Source organism: Schistocerca cancellata, chromosome 3, assembly GCF_023864275.1.
Source record: "Schistocerca cancellata isolate TAMUIC-IGC-003103 chromosome 3, iqSchCanc2.1, whole genome shotgun sequence".
Lineage (NCBI taxonomy): Eukaryota > Metazoa > Arthropoda > Insecta > Orthoptera > Acrididae > Schistocerca > Schistocerca cancellata.
The window spans coordinates 557,468,494-557,488,771 of record NC_064628.1 but is presented as its reverse complement, the minus strand read 5'-3'; the positions used below and the strand labels follow the sequence as shown (position 1 = coordinate 557,488,771).

Sequence of the window (20,278 nt, the reverse complement as noted above, 5' to 3'; positions counted from 1 at the left end):
GCATTAAGTATGGTACCTTCTGGCTCTCGGTAGCAGATGATGATATCAAAAAAAGTTTTAGAGTTCCCCGAGATCATCATCTCAAAAACGGAACAAATTTCGACGACTTGCCACTAATATAAATTATACAAGTCCTCGTCCCAGCAAGTGATACATTTGATACGGTACCCAAAAATCATCGTTTTTCAGATGTATCTTCATAATAGATACATATTTTCGAAAACGGTTTGGTTCAAATGGCTCTGAACACTATGGGACTTAACTTCTGAGGTCATCAGTCCCCTATAACTTAGAACTACTTAAACCTAACTAACCTAAGGAGATCACACACATCCATGCCCGAAGCAGGATTCGAACCTGCGACTGTAGCGGTCGCGCGGTTCCAGACTGTAGCGCCTAGAACCGCTCGGCCACTCCGGCCGGCGTGAAAACGAGAAAATAGCATTATGTCTAAGGAATCTACAGTTAAAATTAGCCATTTTTGTGGCTATTTATTTAGAAACTTGGGGCCCACGGTGCAAAAACGGCTAAAAACAGGTTACTGCTTTTTTTTTTTAGATAAGTACGGTAACTTTCAATCTCCGGATCTCGGTAAAAGATAATAATATCGACAAACGTTCCGGAGTTCCCCGAGAACGTTGTCTTAAGAACATACGGTAAAAATTTCGATGATCTGCCATGAATATAAATTATAAAAATGGCCATCCCACTATTTGTATTTTTCGTACCAAAAAATCTGAGTTCTTGGGAGGTTTCTCAGGAACCGTCCATGAACAAATGATGCTTTTATAAACCACCTAAGGTCCACGCTACACCGCACCTAATTCAAATGAGGCAACCGATGTGTTCGATTTGTCTGCGCTGGAAGAAGCATGTAATGTTTAAATTCTGGTCCTGTTTTGTAAGATAGCTGAAGTATGTCCTTTCTTCCTATAGGTACGCAAATGGTCGATAGGCCAAGGGCTATCCAAAACAATTACCCTCTTGGCTCTGTCAGCGATAGAGTCCGACGTATGACCCCCTGATCGATTTGATTTTCGCGAGCGGCTTTTGGAACAGATTGGTACCGTGCACTGTCGTGCACACACCGAAGATTAACCTCGTGTATGAAGAGTTACTTTCTGCAGTTGAATATATAAGTATATACAGGGTGTTTCAAAAATGACCGGTATATTTGAAACGGCAATAAAAACTAAACGAGCAGCGATATAAATACACCGTTTGTTGCAATATGCTTGGGACAACAGTACATTTTCAGGCGGACAAACTTTCGAAATTACAGTAGTTACAATTTTCAACAACAGATGGCGCTGCAAGTGATGTGAAAGATATAGAAGACAACGCAGTCTGTGGGTGCGCCATTCTTTATGTCGTCTTTCTGCTGTAAGCGTGTGCTGTTCACAACGTGCAAGTGTGCTGTAGACAACATGGTTTATTCCTTAGAACAGAGGATTTTTCTGGTGTTGGAATTCCACCGCATAGAACACAGTGTTGTTGCAACAAGACGAAGTTTTCAACGGAGGTTTAATGTAACCAAAGGGCCGAAAAGCGATACAATAAAGGATCTGTTTGAAAAATTTCAACGGACTGGGAACGTGACGGATGAACGTGCTGGAAAGGTAGGGCGACCGCGTACGGCAACCACAGAGGGCAACGCACAGCTAGTGCAGCAGGTGATCCAACAGCGGCCTCGGGTTTCCGTTCGCCATGTTGCAGCTGCGGTCCAAATGACGCCAACGTCCACGTATCGTCTCATGCGCCAGAGTTTACACCTCTATCCATACAAAATTCAAATGCGGCAACCCCTCAGCGCCACTACCATTGCTGCACGAGAGACATTCGCTAACGATATAGTGCACAGGATTGATGACGGCGATATGCATGTGGGCAGCATTTGGTTTACTGACGAAGCCTATTTTTACCTGGACGGCTTCGTCAATAAACAGAACTGTCGCATATTGGGAACCGAAAAGCCCCATGTTGCAGTCCCATCGTCCCTGCATCCTCAAAAAGTACTGGTCTGGGCCGCCATTTCTTCCAAAGGAATCATTGGCCCATTTTTCAGATCCGAAACGATTACTGCATCACGCTATCTCGACATTCTTCGTGAATTTGTGGCGGTACAAACTGCCTTAGACGACACTGCGAACACCTCGTGGTTTATGCAAGATGGTGCCCGGCCACATCGCACGGCCGACGTCTTTAATTTCCTGAATGAATATTTCGATGATCGCGTGATTGCTTTGGGCTATCCGAAACATACAGGAGGCGGCGTGGATTGGCCTCCCTATTCGCCAGACATGAACCCCTGTGACTTCTTTCTGTGGGGACACTTGAAAGACCAGGTGTACCGCCAGAATCCAGAAACAATTGAACAGCTGAAGCAGTACATCTCATCTGCATGTGAAGCCATTCCGCCAGACACGTTGTCAAAGGTTTCGGGTAATTTCATTCACAGACTACGCCATATTATTGCTACGCATGGTGGATATGTGGAAAATATCGTACTATAGAGTTTCCCAGACCGCAGCGCCATCTGTTGTTGAAAATTGTAACTACTGTAATTTCGAAAGTTTGTCTGCCTGAAAATGTACTGTTGTCCCAAGCATATTGCAACAAACGGTGTATTTCTATCGCTGCTCGTTTAGTTTTTATTGCCGTTTCAAATATACCGGTCATTTTTGAAACACCCTGTATATGAGTACAATAATATGTAGTCAATAAACAACTGACAGATCGATGATGTCTGTTATTCAACCAGTCTGGTTATCAAACATGAGGCCATTGTTCCAGAAGCGATGCACGGCCACTGCCCGCCGCCTGCGCTGCTCGCGGCTGCTGCTGTACTTCCGCTGGCCGGCGTGGGAGGCCGCCTACCAACCTGGGCCCTCATTCCACCTCATCTTCCTCGTTCTCAAGTGGCGTTCGTCTGACAGACCTGCCAACGCTGTCTGCGTGCAGCGCCTTCCTCAGAACCTGTGCGTGCAGTCTGTCTACTCTCGAGCATTCTTTCTTGCTGCTGCCAAATCTTCCGTTTAGTATGGTAGTGGTGTGATGACCTCAACCCACAGGAAAAATAATTATCAAAATCTGAAATGTGAAGTCATCCAAAATTCTAGATGGAAAACCACACTTTTTGTTCTCAATTGGTCACGATCCCACTTTGTTTATGAACTGAAAACTCTAATATTCACGAGAAACTGCTCTGAAATTAACCTGAACCGACAAAATTGTGTATATATTCTCTGAAACTTCAAAGACATCTAAGACAATATCTGAAAGGAATTAGGAGAAGCGACAAAATTTCGTGAATCACGCACAATACTGTTAATAATTGCATGAACACTTTGGGGGGGGGGGGGGTCACCATACATCTACCCACTTTTGACTATAACCAGTGTCTCTAAATACTACGACTCGTAGCAATACAATATCAAAAACTTTTATTACTGGGTAAACAGTCCCTACGTGATTTGACAGCTGACATTTATAATTCACGCTCACGTCAGAAAATGCACCAATACGGGAATAGCAGCTTTTACGTTATTGGTCAGATCGCAAACAATTATGGCGTTCGCCGTAATTTGCGCGCGATGCCACATTTCGCGACAAAATACTCTTATTAGTCACTGTCATATCTAGTCTCATAACAATACATAAAACTACATAAAATAACTACAATAATTTTGACATGCAAGGAGAATTAGTTCCAATGAGAGGAAGAAGTTTATATTTACTGGTGTTTCAACAGTGACTACAGGCAACTTTTAATTCACTGATGGTAATTTTATTTTCGTTAGCAGAAAGCAAACAAACTAAACAAAGAATTTATTTGAATAGAGTCTGTAATTCTTATACTTTTAATAAAGAAAGTTTCTAGGTCAGGGGATAGCGTTCGCCGAAATCTCTTAACTTTTTGTTGTATACGAAGCGTTGCGTTGGGCAGCACGATAAAATGGAAATGTCGTGTGGCTAGGGCCTCCCGTCGGGTAGACCGTTCGCCTGGTGCAGGTCTTTCGATTTGACGCCAATCGGCGACCTGCGCGTCGATGGGGATGAAATGATGATGATTAGGACAACCCAACACCCAGTCCCTGAGCGGAGAAAATCTCCGACCCAGCCGGGAATCGAACCCGGGCCCTTAGGATTGACAGTCTGTCACGCTGACCACTCAGCTACCTAGGCGGACGGCAGCACGATGTCGGCGGGTTACGATGAGAGCAGGATACAGGCAGTTCCTCTGGTTAATCTTCTCCGGCGAAACGCAAATAAAGTTCCGACACAGCTGTATCATTAACCCCGAGGTGATTAACAAACCACAAGACGCCAGTATACGACCGTTTTTGAACATGTCCTTTCTTTCAAAGTACATTACGTAGACATCGCTCGTTTTTTACACTTTATGCACTGTCCGTGACGCTATCGTCCATAATTACACAGTTCGTCACATTCATATAGTCTTAGCCACAAATACACAGTTCATAGAATTGTTCTTGTGTGTGAAGCACACCGTAAACAATGTCCACTCTGTTCTCGCATTTCAAATTTCGACAACGTCACTGAAAGTCATTTATGTTGCACAGTTAAAGTCTTCACTTTCACGGCTTGATACAATGTGATAGACAACAGTTCCACCACCCAAAACCAATACCAGCAAAGGTCATTCGCATAAAAGCACTGTTCGTGTCGGCCACAGCAAAGTATTGTTAGCGGCACTTTCACAGTCCGGTTTATTTGCTCTTAAAGTTCGCTGGCTATGGCATTACATTCCGCAGTGGTAAAGAGAAATAACAATCTGATAGTTCGGTATCACTGTCCATACAATTACGTGTGCTTTTCATAAAACACAGTACTATTTTCCCGCGCACGCTTCACAGACACACCATCCACCATCCCTTCTACAACCTTTCGACTATCGATATCACTATCGCTGTCCCCTGTCTATAGATGTTATATCGTTATCGTAAATTACATAAATCTTCATAAATGTTATTGAATGCGTTTTTCACAATTAATAATATTCCAAAAGAGAACTATACAAACTTTACCACAGGTACAAAGCAAGAAACATACACTCCTGGAAATTGAAATAAGAACACCATGAATTCATTGTCCCAGGAAGGGGAAACTTTATTGACACATTCCCGGGGTCAGATACATCACATGATCACACTGACAGAACCACAGGCACATAGACACAGGCAACAGAGCATGCACAATGTCGGCACTAGTACAGTGTATATCCACCTTTCGCAGCAATGCAGGCTGCTATTCTCCCATGGAGACGATCGTAGAGATGCTGGATGTAGTCCTGTGGAACGGCTTGCCATGCCATTTCCACCTGGCGCCTCAGTTGGACCAGCGTTCGTGCTGGACGTGCAGACCGCGTGAGACGACGCTTCCTCCAGTCCCAAACATGCTCAATGGGGGACAGATCCGGAGATCTTTCTGGCCAGGGTAGTTGACTTACACCTTCTAGAGCACGTTGGGTGGCACGGGATACATGCGGACGTGCATTGTCCTGTTGGAACAGCAAGTTCCCTTGCCGGTCCAGGAATGGTAGAACGATGGGTTCGATGACGGTTTGGATGTACCGTGCACTATTCAGTGTCCCCTCGACGATCACCAGTGGTGTACGGCCAGTGTAGGAGATCGCTCCCCACACCATGATGCCGGGTGTTGGCCCTGTGTGCCTCGGTCGTATGCAGTCCTGATTGTGGCGCTCACCTGCACGGCGCCAAACACGCATACGACCATCATTGGCACCAAGGCAGAAGCGACTCTCATCGCTGAAGACGACACGTCTCCATTCGTCCCTCCATTCACGCCTGTCGCGACACCACTGGAGGCGGGCTGCACGATGTTGGGGCGAGAGCGGAAGACGGCCTAACGGTGTGCGGGACCGTAGCCGAGCTTCATGGAGACGGTTGCGAATGGTCCTCGCCGATACCCCAGGAGCAACAGTGTCCCTAATTTGCTGGGAAGTGGCGGTGCGGTGCCCTACGGCACTGCGTAGGATCCTACGGTCTTTGCGTGCATCCGTGCGTCGCTGCGGTCCGGTCCCAGGTCGACGGGCACGTGCACCTTCCGCCGACCACTGGCGACAACATCGATGTACTGTGGAGACCTCACGCCCCACGTGTTGAGCAATTCGGCGGTACGTCCACCCGGCCTCCCGCATGCCCACTATACGCCCTCGCTCAAAGTCCGTCAACTGCACATACGGTTCACGTCCACGCCGTCGCGGAATGCTACCAGTGTTAAAGACTGCGATGGAGCTCCGTATGCCACGGCAAACTGGCTGACACTGACGGCGGCGGTGCACAAATGCTGCGCAGCTAGCGCCATTCGACGGCCAACACCGCGGTTCCTGGTGTGTCCGCTGTGCCGTGCGTGTGATCATTGCTTGTACAGCCCTCTCGCACTGTCCGGAGCAAGTATGGTGGGTCTGACACACCGGTGTCAATGTGTTCTTTTTTCCATTTCCAGGAGTGGTTTTATCCATTGGCAAACGAAATAATCACAATTACATCTTTACATTTAAAAACCACAGTATAATGTTACATAATCACAATTATAAATGCCCATATGAACAAAAGAAAAAGAATAGAAATCTAAAGAAAAGCATGAAAAAAAATTTATATGCTTCATTAGCAATGCCTTCACAGTGGCCCACGAAGTTTTTTCGTTCCTAACGTTCCGTTTAACTTCAGCTGAACCAGGAATACGTCTGAGCATGTTCAGCGCAGGCCTGGACGAAACATTAGGATCAGACAACCCGGGAGATTTTCCAGCAGCTATGACATCCGACTGTGAAAGCCTTTATTGTATTCTTTTCTGTTCAGTCGCTAGTCCATCAAGCACTCTGTTTTCAACTGTCTGGTGAAAATTAAGAAATACTGTTAATGTCGGCAGCCCTTTTTCCTCAGATGCTACTTGATTGTTTTCACCGCATAGACAAAAAAATCTGTCCTTTGCGACTGAGTATTTATTTTATTTTTAACCAAACACGTTTCACGCATTCGTGCTAGGCATCCACTGTCGTCTGTAAGACAAAAATTTTTTCACTCTCTGCAACGCTTGTATCCGGCCCATAAAGTAGTACAAGACATCAACGACGTCCTCCTCCTGTCGTAAATGCTGGGGAAGGAGATATCTTCCTGCTGAGTGCCAGGGTACATGCTTATTACAGGGCTTGGAAGGGTGGTTGCAATAGCCAAGGCGGCTTGTCGTGATCCTCAGTTTAGTGAGCCACCCCCTTGCACGTTGTCGCTTCGATGGTGAGATAGTCATGCGCCGATGGGAAGAAGAGTGGATAGATGTGACAGATAATAAGCTGCTTCTAGTAGAGTCCACAACACGGGGGTGGCGTACCTCTTTCCAGCCACGCTGGCGGGACGAGGTTCTCCTTACTTGTCTTCGCATAGCCCACAGCCCTATGACGCATGACTTCTGGCTCTGGTGAGAGGACTCCCCAATATGTGGCGCTTGTAGTGTACAGATCACTGTGCGCCACATTTTACAAGGTTTTACTTTCAGACCAGGAGGCAGCGGGAGATTTGCCTACACATCTGTCCTCTATTTAAGTTGCACTCAAATGAATGTCGATTTTCGGCCAGGAACAACTTGTTTCCTAAAATTTGATGGAGATGTTCTTAATGACTTTCCGGAATGAGTCGCTCACCCTTTTTTGAGCTGTTATTTTGGCTCCTCTGTAGTATTCTTTATGTTTTAATCTCAGGTGTAGACCCTATCACAATTTCTCGGTTGTCTTACGGCGTGTGAGACGGAGTGAATGTGTGGGTCTAACACATTTTGACAGATTAAAACTGTGTACTCGATCGGACTCGAACGTGAGACCTTTACCTTTCGCGGGCAACGTGCTCCATCGACTGAGCTATCCGATCACTACTCACGACCCGCCCTCGCAGCTTCATTTCTGCCGGTATCTCGTCTCATGGACGAGGTACTGGTGGAAGTAAAACTGTGAGGGCGGGTCGCGAGCCGTGCATGAATAGCTCATTCGATGGAGCACTTTGTCTCCGAAAGCCAAAGCTCTCGCGTTCGAGTCCGGTCGGGCACACAGTTTTAATCGGCCAGGAACTTCCAAGTCATAGTACACTCCGTTGCAAAGTGAAAATTCATCATCTATATATATATTTTGTTAAGAAACTGTGCTGTTTCCTGGCAGTTCATTTAAATTGTCTAACTGTTTACACTTATGGTGTTGTCATTTATCACTTTCTTCTATTTTTCTATTATTTTCATGTGCGCATTGGTTCTTCTGCAAGAAGCACACATAGGTTTCCAATTGATATTAGGTCACGGAAACAATTCATGACTGATTTCTAGACTTCCATTAAAAATAAAAAATACTAATAAAAATAAAAACTGAAAAACCAACGAAGTGTTAAACTGCCTCGACCACCACCCTCCATCATCCTCTTCCGTCCTCACCCCAACGCAACACAACAAAACGCAACACAACACCACACATCACTCTAGTCCACTCTCACCCTCTACAGTTCACATGATTTCCCAGTGAATTCTGCAGTTAGGAAGTTGTTGTTGTGGTCTTCAGTCCTGAGACTGGTTTGATGCAGCTCTCCATGCTACTTTATCCTGTGCAAGCTTCTTCATCTCCCAGTACCTACTGCAACCTACATCCTTCTGAATCTGCTTAGTGTATTGATCTCTTTGTCTCCCTCTACGATTTTTACCCTCCACGCTGCCCTCCAATGCTAAATTTGTGATCCCTTGATGCCTCAGAACATGTCCTACCAACCGATCCCTTCTTCTAGTCAAGTTGTGCCACAAACTTCTCTTCTCCCCAATCCTATTCAATACCTCCTCATTAGTTACGTGATCTACCCACCTTATCTTCAGCATTCTTCTGTAGCACCACATTTCGAAAGCTTCTATTCTCTTCTTGTCCAAACTAGTTATCGTCCCACTTCCATACATGGCTACACTCCATACAAATACTTTCAGAAACGACTTCCTGACACCTAAATCTATATTCGATGTTAACAAATTCCTCTTCTTCAGAAACGCTTTCCTTGCCAGTTAGGGAGTAAGACTGACAAATATGCGAAATTCCACCATAGTATGAGCTCCAATTTCTATTATTTTTTGTCATGGCCGTTTCGTGAGATGTACGAATATGTGGGAAGAAGTAATAAGCTGCTTGGAGAGTAGGCTCTCGGAATTTCAATGGCATACCGATCCGTGATGTACATCTCATTTCTCGTAGAGAGTGTCCGTGAAGATATTTCTATGACGTTCTGATGCTTACTAAATGAGCCCGCGAAGAAATGCGCCGCACTTCTTTGAATTTTCTCTGTCCCTTTTATCAATATTTCCTGGTAAGGAACTCACACTGGCTAGCAATATTGAAGAACTGATCTTAGTTTTGTAAGCAACCTCTTCCGTGGTTGAGTTACATTTGCTTAGGATTCCATTTTAGTCGCTCAGGACTGATGCTCTGATACTTTACTGTTTACAGTAATTTATCGCAGTATACTCCAAAAACAATCGCTCTTCTCTATTTACAAGCAATAAATCCACATCTATTTCGAGAGTCAACTGCCATTCAAGGAATCACCGCAGCGTTCGCCTGAATTAAGAGAAACCACGCAACACACTTATCGGGGAAACCAGAAGGAGATTTTAAATATTCGGCCCTCTAATACCAGCCCAGAAATCTTCGACGACTGTTTTTTCCTCTTATACTCCATTCCATCACCGCAGACACAGCCACAGCGGTTTCTTAGCGTACTTCCTAACCACCGTTGTTTCCTGTCCTTCACATTTACAGTGTGTGGTCTTTGCTCAGTACACTTTCAAAGGTCTTTGTTCAGTATCAGTCACATCCATCTAGAACATATCATCTGTTGACAGTGGTTTATCTACAATTGAAGCTGCTGAGTGATCTGTTGGTTGGTGAGCTTCCAAGTCTCACATCTATAAGGAACCGTTTGTAAACTGTAAACAAACGGTTCCTTATAGCGTAGAATCCACAACAATCTCAGTCGTTATTGCGGAAGTGTTACAGAAGGTCGATAAAAATAACAGTTTATCGCTGTATAAAGAAAAGGCTAATTTATAAAGATTAAACTGACCACTGTCTATAGAGAAATATAATTTTGACATCGGGAATCGAACCAAGGATCTCCGAGAAAACTTCTGTGACGCTTATCTCCTAGTCTTCGAAGAGTTATCACGTCACGTGCCATTATGGGAATGAACACAGTCTGCTTCAATTCAATATAGAGATATGTCGGAATTTACGTCTCTCGATACTCTTCGCCTGTAATCATTTATCGGAAATACGTAAAACGTCCAAGAGATCCGGAAACATATACTCACAAGTACTGGCACACTATCAAAATGTTCATGTAAAAATACAGTATTTAACAATAGTGATTTATTGAGTGACGCAAATCCGCCTCATTCGCATAAGGGTTTAATGATTTTTCCTGACGGCAACTAGCGCTTAAAGCATTTCTGAAATACTCAAGGCAACAGTCGAGCATTGGTAAAATAGAAATGCGGGCTAATCTTGTACAGCTTCCTACAAGTGCGGCAACTCCGGGAATATTTTTTTTATGATCCACATTCTCGTAGAAAATAAAGTTACGGGTGGAGGCTTGCACCGCTGCTGTCGCCAGGTGAAACGGGGCAATTAATAAGCAACCTTAAAACTTGCAAATGAAGATAGCAACGAAAAGAAGAAGAAAAAACAGACAACAGTGATATAGTACATTTGGCAGCATCTACGACTACAAAACATGTTTTGCATCTTCGAGAGAGTAAACAGATCCAAGGGCAACTGGTCTCCAAGTAAACACCGAGTCAATACGACATGTACACACTTTGAATAAGCATATATTCTGCACTAAACCACGCACTGAAAATGAGACGATGCGATTTTACGCATCTGAACTGCAAACTGAAAATTCGTGCCAGGGCCAAGATCAGAACCTGGAGTTCCTGCTTTTCGCGTGCAGTCGCCTTACACCATACTCAGTTTTTTATTATTTTTGGCCATCGGTGGAGTTCGTTATCATTCGAGCCGTTCAAAAATTACTAGCGAATTCATGTAGGTAACTAGAATTCTTGGACCAAAAGGATATCGGAGCACACCTCCTGGCCAACCTAAAGTCGGAATGTAACTATGTTATCTATGCGGTCCAGCTACACCGGTAGTCCATACGCCGTGTTTTTTATTATCATTAAAGGTAAGTTGTAAGGCTAGGGTAACGTGAAAGAAAAGTGTTGCTGAGTGGCAGAACTAAGCTACAAGTGGGGGACACAGCTATTTACTAATATTTCTGATAAATGTTCTAGTAAGACTAACAGAGCATCACGCAGTAATTCGTCTCGCCGGTGAATTTCAGCTGGCCACACACGAGCCGATTTTCTCCTCGGACCAGAATCGCTCGCCAGTTTCGTGGACATCTCTGACGGATTGGGCCAGCCGATCTGGGGTCCATTGCTTCCCACTAACGTTCAGACCCTCTCTGTCGGATGTAGCTCTCTTATCTGCAGGCCGGGTCTGTGTGGGGCAAATCGGCAGATTTTCGCGATTTATCCGCGGATCCAGGACTGTCGTCCACGACAGGCGACGGATTTCAGGAGTAGCGAATGTATCTCACTGCAAGTACATTGTACAATGCGGCGTTTTATAGGCAATTTATTTATTGTAGTATATTTTTAAAAAAATGGTTCAAATGGCTCTGAGCACTATGGGACTTAACATCTATGGTCATCAGTCCCCTAGCACTTAGAACTACTTAAACCTAACTAACCTAAGGACATCACACAACACCCAGTATATTTTCGCACTCTCTTCGAGAGAGCGTGTCGAGGACGCTCGTAAGAGAAATGTGGCGGTCGCCGGTTCTTTGAACATTTGTAAAGAACTGTAAAACAATGGATATATGGGTAATAGCAACATGTTAATGGCGCTCACAGTACTATACTATACTCATCCCCACTCCCTCCTTAAAGAGACATCCATCCTACTGAGGTTATTCTTAAACGATTGAAGGTATTTTAAATCAGTCTTTGCTGTCACCAAATGAGTTTCGTTTTATTGGAATGAAGCATCATCAATGATTTGTAATGAAACACATTTACAATCTGGCTCGTATTCTGCATCTAAAAACAGTTCTTTACAAAGTATTATATCACTTACGATATATTATGTCCAATTTTCGCTCAATCAGAAAACGCTGTTTGCCCGTTTCTTAGGTATTGCCTCGTTTGGCACTGTTGTTCGTTTTTGTAACGCTTTTATCCACAGTTGGACTACTGTCTAGAAATGTTTCAACCGTCTCTTTGAATGACCTATTTTTTACATTTTTTGTTGCCACAAACAAGGTATCTCATTCTACATTTCTATAAGTTTTTAGATCTGGCCATTGGACCACTCCCTTTACTAAACTAACAGCAATTAACACTCTCTGCCACTTGAAAAACACTTATTCATCACCGGCGAATCTCGAATATCACCTACATTTCGCTGGTTGTCATTTCCAAATTTGCTTCTTTTGGCAATGTCACCTTCCTAACATTCTAATGAAGTTGCTATTAGGTCAAAAAATTATGAAAAAGCACACGGTGGATATAAAAATAAAAGTGTAATTTTTTCACTTATCTTGTTGTAAAGCCACACTGAATGGCTCTAAGCACTATGGGACAACATCTGAGGACATCAGTCCCCTAGACTTAGAACTACCTAAACCCAACCAACTCACGGACGTCACACACATCCACGCCAGAGGCAGGACTCGAACCTGCGACCGTAGCAGCAGCGTGGCTCCGAACTGAAGCGCGTAGAACCACTCGGCCACAGCGGCCGGTTAAAGTGACACTAATTCACTTTTCACCAGCTGTAGATAAGGAAGCTCCACTTGTTTACCACATGACAAAATACTCGCCTTTCAGCGTGCTATCATTTACTAAAAACTCGTTTCTATATCTCTAACCGTTTGTGAGATATGGGGGGTGTTATGAGTATTGCATTCTTGCTTTATCGCTGGCACCGCGATCGCAAATTACTGTGGTACGTAACGTCATCAGTTTTCTCGAGATTGGTGATAGATAGGGACTTCCAATTCTAAGGAAAAATTCAGTACGTTAAGCTAAATTTCATATGCAGCTATATATGGTCTAATACGCACCAAACGCAAATTCATAGCGACCCCTACTTTCCACCAGAGCCCAAGACAATCCGATGAAGAACACACCAGTCTGAGGTCTGTATAGTTACCCGCCTGGCTTAATAATTTTATGTTGCGCCAGGCCAAATTATTGGAATGAATGTATTGTTATTACCAATAGGAACATTCCGAGAGTAGACAGCCAACTTCGTGGTGCATTGTCTTTGGAACGCATTGATGTTCCCTCAAATACAGGTTTTCACACAAGGAAAAACCTTTTTTCAGAATGCAGACAGACATATATCAAATGGCAATAACAGACAGTTTTAACCAGTATACGTAGAGCATATTCGTGGATTTTTATTATTAGGCTCCTAATGATGAACGTTTCACATGGATCGGTATTGGATTATTCTTTGAGCGGCCAGGAACTGGAATGTGGGATAGATAGTATTTGGTTATACATAACCACACAGCAAATAACTAACTCCGCACCTCGTAAATGCCGACTCGCTTAATAGTAAGGCAACTGAAACTTCGTGGCAGGTTAAAACTGTGTGCCGGACCGAGAATCGAGAAGCGAAGGTCCCGAGTTCGAGCCTCGATACGGCACACAGTTTTAATCTGCCGGGAAGTTTCATATCAGTCCACACTCCGCTGCAGAGTGAAAGTTTCATTCTGGAAACATACCCAGGCTGTGGCTACGCCATGTCTCCGCAATATCCTTTCTTCCAAGAGTGCTAGTTCTGCAAGGTTCGTAGAAGAGCTTCTGTGAAGTTTGGATGATAGGAGACGAGGTACTGACTAAATTAAAGCTGGGAGGACGGGCAGCGAGTCGTGCTTGAGTAGCTCAATCGGTAAAGAAAGCACTTGCCCGCGAAAGGCAAAGGTCCTGAGTTCTACTCTCCGCCTAGCACACGAATTGCCAGGAAATTTCGTATCAAAAATTTCATTCTATTAAAGCAACTGTTTGTGAGAAGCAGGAAGTATAATGATGAGCGGAAACATTGTGACTACCTGGTAAACAGCGTATTGGTCGACCCTTGGAACGCAATGCAGCAGCCATTCTGCGTGGCGTGGATGCGACACGTGACTGAGGCTGGCAGGTACACTGGCCCTCGTCGTTAATTGACAGGATACATCCCAGCCGGGACAGGCGCGGCTTCTCGAATCCCGGAAGCGGAGTACTTATGAGTGCGGCTATCCGGCACGTTTCAGTGTTAAAAAAAAGTAATTTTAACAGTTTCTGTGATGATAGTTTCCAGTGAACTATAAGCTTAGAACTACATTGGCTATATGTGTCAGTTTTCCCCGACAGTATAGCTGGATAGCTAGTCACCGTGAAAAGGCTTTTGTGACTTTTCAGGCTTTCCGACGGATCTGGTGCAATTATACTTCTCGGTATTGCCGCCGGATCGTATTGTGTAAATCGCACGATATTTCATCGATGCAACTGCTCGATATACAGTAGGTATCTACACAATACGATCCGACGGGAAACCCGAGAAGTATATTTGCTTGTGGGCTTTTGGTTTGTGAGACTGCAAGTAATGTGATAATCACGTGCGTTTTCTTTGTTACGTATGCGTGGATATGACACTAAGCAGCACTATGTTGAGCTGGTGTTAAATTTTATGACTGCCTCTTTCTGTGTCCCATTTAAGTATCGCCGAAATGTGAAGCTCTACACTGGTTACGCATTGACAAAGATCTGCTATGCAGTCACAGGCACATGTGTGCCACAACAAAACTTAACGAATACGGCAACGTTTCCGAGCACTTCTTCCACAAAAATTATAGCATTTCCGTCTCATCGCACCAACTTCGCTGCTACGCTAATGCCAACCATGCACTTGTCTGCTGCGTACTCGTACAGTTAGCTATGAGCGTGTGGCGGTTTTGTATGGAAGTCGAAATAGATAGCTTTTATATCAATCGCCGGAAGTTCTCCTGCACTATTCTTTTTGTGCGTTTTCCTTACTTTCTGAAAAAAGTGTATGTTTATTGCGGTACGTGTCGATGAAATAAATTTTTGGCTATGGCTAAATAGCTCTACGGCCTTTTCACATTAGTGTTCAACGATTACAATTAGTGAAACGGCTTCTAGAATGGACCGGCAGGAAGTACGGTCCGCTTTGCGTACTCGGGTTTGTCATTAGACAGCGAACACATGCAGAGCTTGGGATAAAGCGCAGATATCACTTCGCCATTTGCTAGAACACGTATGATGTAGCTGTTCAGTTTGTGTCGCAATTTTATTTGACAGAAAAGGTTTCTGGGTATGGCACCGAGCCATAATGTAAAAAAAGCTACTGCTGCTGGAGAAAAACCAACGTTTCGGCCACAGTTGCAGCGGTCTAGACCCAAAAGAAGGCTGCTGCAACAGTGGCCGAAACGTTGGTTTTTCTCCAGCAGCAGTAGCTTTTTTTTACATTATGACGCGGTACCATACCCAGAAACCTTTTCTGTCGACTGACTCTGGCCGCTAAAGCCTACGCAATTATATTAGCAATTTTATTTGTTTTAGACTGTCGAAACTTGTGAGCAGTGTATCGTAATAATGAAATTCCACTCACTTAAGTTAGTTTCTGTTTCCGCCATGTTTTAATGTGCAATGTCAGTCGGGTAGTATTTGCCATATTAGTGTCGCGGGATATAGGTTATACAGAAACTTGCTCATATCGGCACGTGTATAATTCGGAAATCTGCTCAAACTGTACAAGTATTTCAGTTCCGACGCCTTCAGTGCACTTTTATATGCTGATTTTTTGAATAAAGCGGAACGTGCCTAAAGCGGAAACGGAAAGCAAATATTAGAACATACTTAATAATTTATTGTATAAAGCAGAAAAGAGCCTGTACAGTACTACTGTATTACAGTACGAGGACGTTACTTTTAACACATCTGTTAAGTGGCGCAAAACCAGGTACAGCGCAACACGGCGCTGCTGACGTGGACCTAAAACCGCGCCGCTCTGTGCAACAACGAATAAGTTACGCTCAATGTTGGTACAGTACATAAAAGGAAACGGTTCGTTCGTTAGTGCTCTGTTTGTCGGCCTTCTAGTTTTCCTCATTATTGACGCACGCCGACGCGTGCAGGTACATTGTTGCGCATCTACCAACACTCTGCTGCAACATGCGCAGTGAAAGAGGTGGGTATTGTCCCGTTAAACAATGGTTTTACCCGGCAAGTTCATTATTTTCTGCCAATAACATGATGTTGAACAAACGGTATGTACACTCCTGGAAATTGAAATAAGAACACCGTGAATTCATTGTCCCAGGAAGGGGAAACTTTATTGACACATTCCTGGGGTCAGATACATCACATGATCACACTGACAGAACCACAGGCACATAGACACAGGCAACAGAGCATGCACAATGTCGGCACTAGTACAGTGTATATCCACCTTTCGCAGCAATGCAGACTGCTATTCTCCCATGGAGACGATCGTAGAGATGCTGGATGTAGTCCTGTGGAACGGCTTGCCATGCCATTTCCACCTGGCGCCTCAGTTGGACCAGCGTTCGTGCTGGACGTGCAGACCGCGTGAGACGACGCTTCATCCAGTCCCAAACATGCTCAATGGGGGACATATCCGGAGATCTTGCTGGCCAGGGTAGTTGACTTACACCTTCTAGAGCACGTTGGGTGGCACGGGATACATGCGGACGTGCATTGTCCTGTTGGAACAGCAAGTTCCCTTGCCGGTCTAGGAATGGTAGAACGATGGGTTCGATGACGGTTTGGATGTACCGTGCACTATTCAGTGTCCCCTCGACGATCACCAGTGGTGTACGGCCAGTGTAGGAGATCGCTCCCCACACCATGATGCCGGGTGTTGGCCCTGTGTGCCTCGGTCGTATGCAGTCCTGATTGTGGCGCTCACCTGCACGGCGCCAAACACGCATACGACCATCATTGGCACCAAGGCAGAAGCGACTCTCATCGCTGAAGACGACACGTCTCCATTCGTCCCTCCATTCACGCCTGTCGCGACACCACTGGAGGCGGGCTGCACGATGTTGGGGCGAGAGCGGAAGACGGCCTAACGGTGTGCGGGACCGTAGCCGAGCTTCATGGAGACGGTTGCGAATGGTCCTCGCCGATACCCCAGGAGCAACAGTGTCCCTAATTTGCTGGGAAGTGGCGGTGCGGTGCCCTACGGCACTGCGTAGGATCCTACGGTTTTGGCGTGCATCCGTGCGTCGCTGCGGTCCGGTCCCAGGTCGACGGGCACGTGCACCTTCCGCCGACCACTGGCGACAACATCGATGTACTGTGGAGACCTCACGCCCCACGTGATGAGCAATTCGGCGGTACGTCCACCCGGCCTCCCGCATGCCCACTATATGCCCTCGCTCAAAGTCCGTCAACTGCACATACGGTTCACGTCCACGCTGTCGCGGCATGCTACCAGTGTTAAAGACTGCGATGGAGCACCGTATGCCACGTAGTGATGGGGAGCTCGTGAATGAGTCGTTTAAATGAACGCTTCACACCAGTGAAGTGTGAACTAACCACTCAATTTCAATGAACTGCTACTTCAAACTCTTCACAGATAACACACTCCACACTTTTTCTAGTTCACTCACTCTCTTCCCCTCTCCCTCATCCCATTACATCGGCGCTACGTCACTTATTCTCCCTTCACTTCAGTTCCCCCTCTACTGCCTGTCGACGAATCGCGCGGCGTTTGTGGTAAACGATAGGTTTGCGTGGGGTTTTGCTGGTGAGGGGCGAGGGGAAGGCAGCGTCAGCTGCTTCCTGCAGTGCTGACATCATTACCCGTGATTATTTGTGCAGTTAAACTTCGCGTCTACCGGTAGCCTACCGTTGGCAGCGCTTGCGGACAAATGAATATTACAGATACAAACGATGAGGCTGGCTGTGTGAGCACGCACAGCCAACATGTTAATAACACTGAAATCGTACCAATGACTACAGGTGACGGTTTACGTTTTGAATCTGGAGGTTTATTATTCTCAACAAAAATAAATCTACAGGAAAACTTCTGAATTATTACTTAAAGTAGATATATAGACTTTGTGACAGTGGTAAACATACACATTCTATTTTGAGTTAAATTTTAAAAGGACCATAAAATTGGACTTCATTTCGTTGGTAGCCCTAGTTTTCAGTCCATGAATACAACAAATAATGTTTCACTTGGCAGATAAAGACTTTTTTGGGCGCTTCATGAGAAAATGTCGAGCAAGATTAAATGTAATACCTTCTTTATACGTGACAGGCTTCTCTGTTTATCTTTCCTTTGTCCCCTTCGACCATACTCTATTTAAGTTAGCTCAGACGTTGTAAGAGCGTAATACGTTGCGTGCACATTACTGCATAGTTCGGCCATCTGTTGGTAAAATTATGAAGTATTACGAAGCTTTATTGTACGAGCGAGGCGAAGCGAGCGTAGCCGCGGCTGAGCGGCGAACTGGGCAACTTCGCCAGGCTTCCGTACTTCATGAATGAACTACTTCATTTGAACGCTTCACGGCAAAGAGTGAAATGAATGAAGCAGTTCACGGGAATGAACGAGTTCGACCCATCTCTAATGCCACGGCAAACTGGCTGACACTGACGGCGGCGGTGCACAAATGCTGCGCAGCTAGCGCCATTCGACGGCCAACACCGCGGTTCCTGGTGTGTCCGCTGTGCCGTACGTGTGATCATTGCTTGTACAGCCCTCTCGCAGTGTCCGGAGCAAGTATGGTAGGTCTGACACACCGGTGTCAATGTGTTCTTTTTTCCATTTCCAGGAGTGTATCTTTAACACTTAACGAAAAGATTAATGTAATCGACGGGAGTGAGAAAGACAAACTCTCTGTGCGCGAAAATATGTTGCGTTTCAAATGTAGTAAAACAAAATTTATGAGACCTTAAGAAGCAAGGACGTGTCGTGTAACTAGGGCCTCCCGTCGGGTAGACCGTTCGCCGGGTGCAAGTCTTTCGATATGACGTCACTTCGGCGACTTGCGCGTCGATGGGGATGAAATGATGATGATTAGGACAACATAACACCCAGTCCCTGAGCGGAAAAAAATCTCCTACCCGGCCAGGAACATTCTGTCGCGCTGACCAGTCAGCTACCAAGGGCGGACAGAAACAAGGATAAGATTCTGGATCAATTAATGAAACTGAACGGGCAGATAAAAAAGGTGAAGAATGGAAATGAAGAAATTAATTAAATAATGTGGGAATGGTTCGTAAGTGCACATGCAAAAAACTTACCTTTATCTAGACGCATGTTGCAGAGTGAGGTGCTGATAGTCGCTAAAGAGTTTGGAGTTACAGAGTTTAAGGCATCCACAGGATGGCTGGATAGTTCCTCCAGGTTCAACCAGCCTCAAACAACCCATGGACCAGGGGGCATTCAAGTGTCATTTATCCGATTACTGATGCTATCTTTTATTCTTAGTGTTGAAGAAGCGGAAAGTGCGTTTGCTCTTGCACGTTCAGTTTCTGTCCTGGGTGCTTATTGACTTGGCAGTAAAGGAAATAAAACCTGAAACTGTCACAAAGTGCGTCAACAAAGCGGGGTTTGGGGGTCAAGAACAGGACGCTTCTGTGGCCATCGAAGTTTAAGAAAATGCTGAATTAATGAAAACGCGAAACTTTTCATGTAGTCCAGATGTTTACATTCGTAGTGATGACTTTCTGGCAACTCACTCCACTTTCACTTCAGCAACAGATTTAATAGGATGAAGAACAAGAAGCAAAGGAAGAAGAAGAGGAGCAAAATGTTGTACCTAGAAAAACTAATACGCCTGAAGAAGCCACTGCATGCATAAACGATGTTACGCAATTTGTAGCATACAGAAATTCTGCCAACTTGTTGGAACTATTGTATGTTGCTAAAAATTGCCTAGAAAAAAATTTTTGAACAGAAAATTAACACAAGTTTCCCTCCTTCATATGTGGCGCAAAAAGTAAAAAGTAAAGCAACTAAACATCGGAATAATATGTACGTACATTCAATAATAAACGAATTTAAGGTACGAGAAGCCGGCCGTGGTGACCAAGCGGTTCTAGGCGCTTCAGTCTGGAACCGCGCGACCGCTACGGTCGCAGGTTCGAATCCTGCCTCGCGCATGGA

At 45.0% G+C, this 20,278-nt stretch overlaps 1 protein-coding gene across 1 annotated transcript in view; it reads right to left on the bottom strand.

The window, feature by feature from the left end:
- LOC126175402 (large neutral amino acids transporter small subunit 1) overlaps window positions 1-20,278 on the bottom strand; it is a 386,698-nt gene that overhangs the window by 319,727 nt on the left and 46,693 nt on the right. The gene's annotated exons all lie outside the window — the stretch shown is intronic.